Source organism: Nicotiana attenuata, unplaced genomic scaffold, assembly GCF_001879085.1.
Source record: "Nicotiana attenuata strain UT unplaced genomic scaffold, NIATTr2, whole genome shotgun sequence".
Classification (NCBI taxonomy): Eukaryota; Viridiplantae; Streptophyta; class Magnoliopsida; order Solanales; family Solanaceae; genus Nicotiana; species Nicotiana attenuata.
Genome location: NW_017670467.1, coordinates 549,929 through 553,517, shown reverse-complemented (window position 1 = coordinate 553,517; position 3,589 = coordinate 549,929).

The following is a 3,589-nucleotide window of genomic DNA, read 5'->3' as shown; positions in this document are numbered from 1 at the left end:
CTCAAATCGGCCTCCACGCACGTCGAATCTAACCAAAATCAGAGCGAATACGTCACAATATGCTAAGGGAACAATACCCAATCGAAAACAATCGAAAATTAGCAAGAATCTCGAAACTAGCAAAACCCGAGCCCCGGGCCCGCTTCTCGAAAAATTACGAAACTTACATTACCGGATTCCTCGTCTCGCCACGAGTCCGTACATACCAAGAACTCCCAAATCCGAGCTCAAATGACCTACCAAATCCCAATTTGAAAATATAAAAACTCAAGCCCTAGCTCTTCCAATTTTTACTCCAATTTCCATGAATTAAAGGTTGATTCTTCAATAAAATGACGTTTCTAGGTTCCGAGACTTACCTCCAATCAATTCCCGTCAAAATCCTCTTCAATTTCTACCAAAAAGCTCTTAAGGTGGTCAACAATGGAGGAAATAATGAATGGGGTCGCGGATGAAATAATATAAAAAGCCCTCTGGATGCCCAGGTTTTACCTTACGCGAACGCGGTCAACACCCCCGCGTTCGCAATGAACAAATTCCGTTGACCACAAATTACCTCTACGCGGACGCGACTCCAGGTCCGCGAACGCGATGCTCCAGCTCACCCTCTTACGCGAACGCATTCGACCAACCGCGAACGCGATGCACAAACCAGGCAGGGCCCAGGCCCCTTCTACGCGAACGCGAAGCAGCCCTCGCGAACGCGATGGTCTGCACAACTCCTCATCGCGAACGCGCTCCTAAGGCTGCGAACGCGAAGGCCATTTTCCAGGCCTCTCAAATTTACTCTACGCGTTCGGGACACACCCCACGCGAACGCGATGAACAACACTTCTGCAACAACACAGCTGAAAACCTGCAATACTATAAGACCAGAAATGGTCCGATTGACCACCCGAAATCACCCCGAGGCCCCCGGGACCTCAACCAAAAGCACCAACTTATCCCATAACATCACTCAAACTTGTTCCAATCATCAAAACACATCAAACAACGCTAAAACCATCAAATCTCATCGAGTTCAAGCCTAAGTTCTTCAAAAACTTCCGAAATGCACTTTCGATCAAAAACCCGACCAAACGATGTCCGAATGACCTGAAATTTTACACACATATCCAAAATCACCTAACGAAGCTACAACAACTCTCGGAATTCCATTCCGACCCTCGGATCAAAATCTCACCTATCAACCGGAATTCGCCAAAATACTAACTTCGCCAATTCAAGCCTAATTCTACACCGGACCTCCAAAATCAATTCCGACCACGCTCCTAAGTCACAAATCATCCCCCGAAGCTAACCGAATCACCGGAAATCACATTCGAGCCCTATAACTCATAAGTCAACGTCCGGTTAACTTTTCCAACTTAAGCCTTCCTTAAAGAGACTAAGTGTCTCATTTCTTATCAAAACCAATCCAAATCAACTCTCACACACCACATACCGATAACGAAACGTGAACAAGCAATAAACGGGGAAAACGGAGCAGTAACACATGAGACGACGGGTCGGGTCGTCACATCCTCCCCAACTTAAACAAACGCTCGTCCTCGAGCGTACCCATAGTTGTACTAGAAGCCAACCAACAGCTGAATAACCTTACCACGCATATACCCGGGGTGATCCCACGTCACCCTATCTCACATAGGTCCGATAATACATCATAGCTGAAATTTCACAGTCCATCAAGACCATAAACCATAGAACCACATTGCACTGTCCGAAATCATACACAAGATCAGAACCTCACATCTATACCCAGAATAAACCCGAACCAGCTATAATAACCCATACGTGCAACCTCAGGTGAAATCATATGATATACCACATAATCCAAACACTCGAAACGATAGCCTCTATTTACAGCAGTTGCCCATAATAACCAAATACCGATAGAAAACCTTTTATTAGCTAAAGTCTTATTCCAACACTTCCATATACTGCCAACAACAAATGAAACACGCGATAAATCGTAACTATTTCTCATATCAACCATTCATGAAACTGTTTCCCTTTTGACTAATACCACAACAGATTTCCGGGCCAAACCTCGATATTATCCTTCTAACAAGCTGAAATCAAATCTGTTCGTATTCATTAATGACTCCAACGATCACCTCGAATCCAACACATCACTCTGGTGCTACGACACCTCAATACAGGCCTACGCCACGACTTGCATAATACACGCACCAACAAGAAACGGTCTGAACAGACTCAAATCATGACAATTGACTCAAACGAAAGAGCTGTACCTCAAGCTCATCAGTACCACCGTCTCACATCATAGAAATAGAATGCCTGAATCTACCTCGAAGGGTCATAACTCCACGTAGCCTCGCTACGATGCGCGATCATATCCAAACACTGCTACACATGAAGCACCTCAATACACTGTGATCAAAATCCGACAGCTACACACAATTTGATGTCTGAAACCAAAGCAATTCATTACCCCCAACGGTGAAGCAAGTAATATACACCATTCAATCCTGAAAGGACACAACCGACGCGCTATTCGCCGAGCAACACCCAATACGGACTTTCCTCAGAAACCAGGAAGCAAGGTATATAAGGTAACATATGGAAAACTATTCTCAACATCACACTATTGCGGCGTGCAACCCGATCCAGATAACATACCCGTGGCGGCGTGCCACGCGATCCACACAAATATCTCACATAGGGAGATGCACATCGAACCAAATTTGTTCATTATAACAAAATACCGAGTATCGGTCGTAAGCATACTGAGTGCATAATGGTATCTACATATAGCGTTGTAAGCTACAAAACTCAAACACAACTGAGGTCCCCCCTTCAACTTCCACTATGAATCTCGATAGCACCGCACTATATGTGCCCACAGTCCGAAAATCATAACGCCTCACCGCACAGAAAAAGAAACAACTCATAGATCTTCCCAAATCACCAACCAGTTCAAGAACAATCGAATCAACCTATCCCTCAGCAATACAGCTCGGGGCTAACCAAGCTAACTCAAGCTAAATACGTAGCCACATTGGCCTGCCAACAAAATCAATACCAGGAAGCCTGAAGCTGCTCCTTCTACTACTATGACTCCTGCCAGAGCCGTACAATACGGTGCCCGGCACCAAATAAATACCGAAATCCACAATCTCACCCGGCGACATGCCCGGCCACAAGAAACGCATCCGAAAAAGTCCCTCAATACCGGAACTAAATCAATGGTAGAACCTCTGCACTGACATCCGCCACGAAGGCCCAATTAAGAAAAGCAATCCTTCCCAGCCGTCCGCTGGCCTTTGGAATGCAACACACTCTGCTATAACATAATTCGATGCACCTCGCCACGCGGCCTGTGGCATTTTCCGACATAGTCCATGGCACAGTAGTCTCGAATAACCCAACACTGAGACAACTAGTCTACATCTCATCATCATATCCAAAATCTAACACACCAACGAAGAAAGATCCGCTCGGGCTGCTAACGGTATCGATACACATGGTTTACAACCACTGCATAGACGGAACATGAGAACTCCCAGTCTCCGACTCCGTATAACACACGAATCACTTAACCCGATCCCAGATTCCCACCGTATGA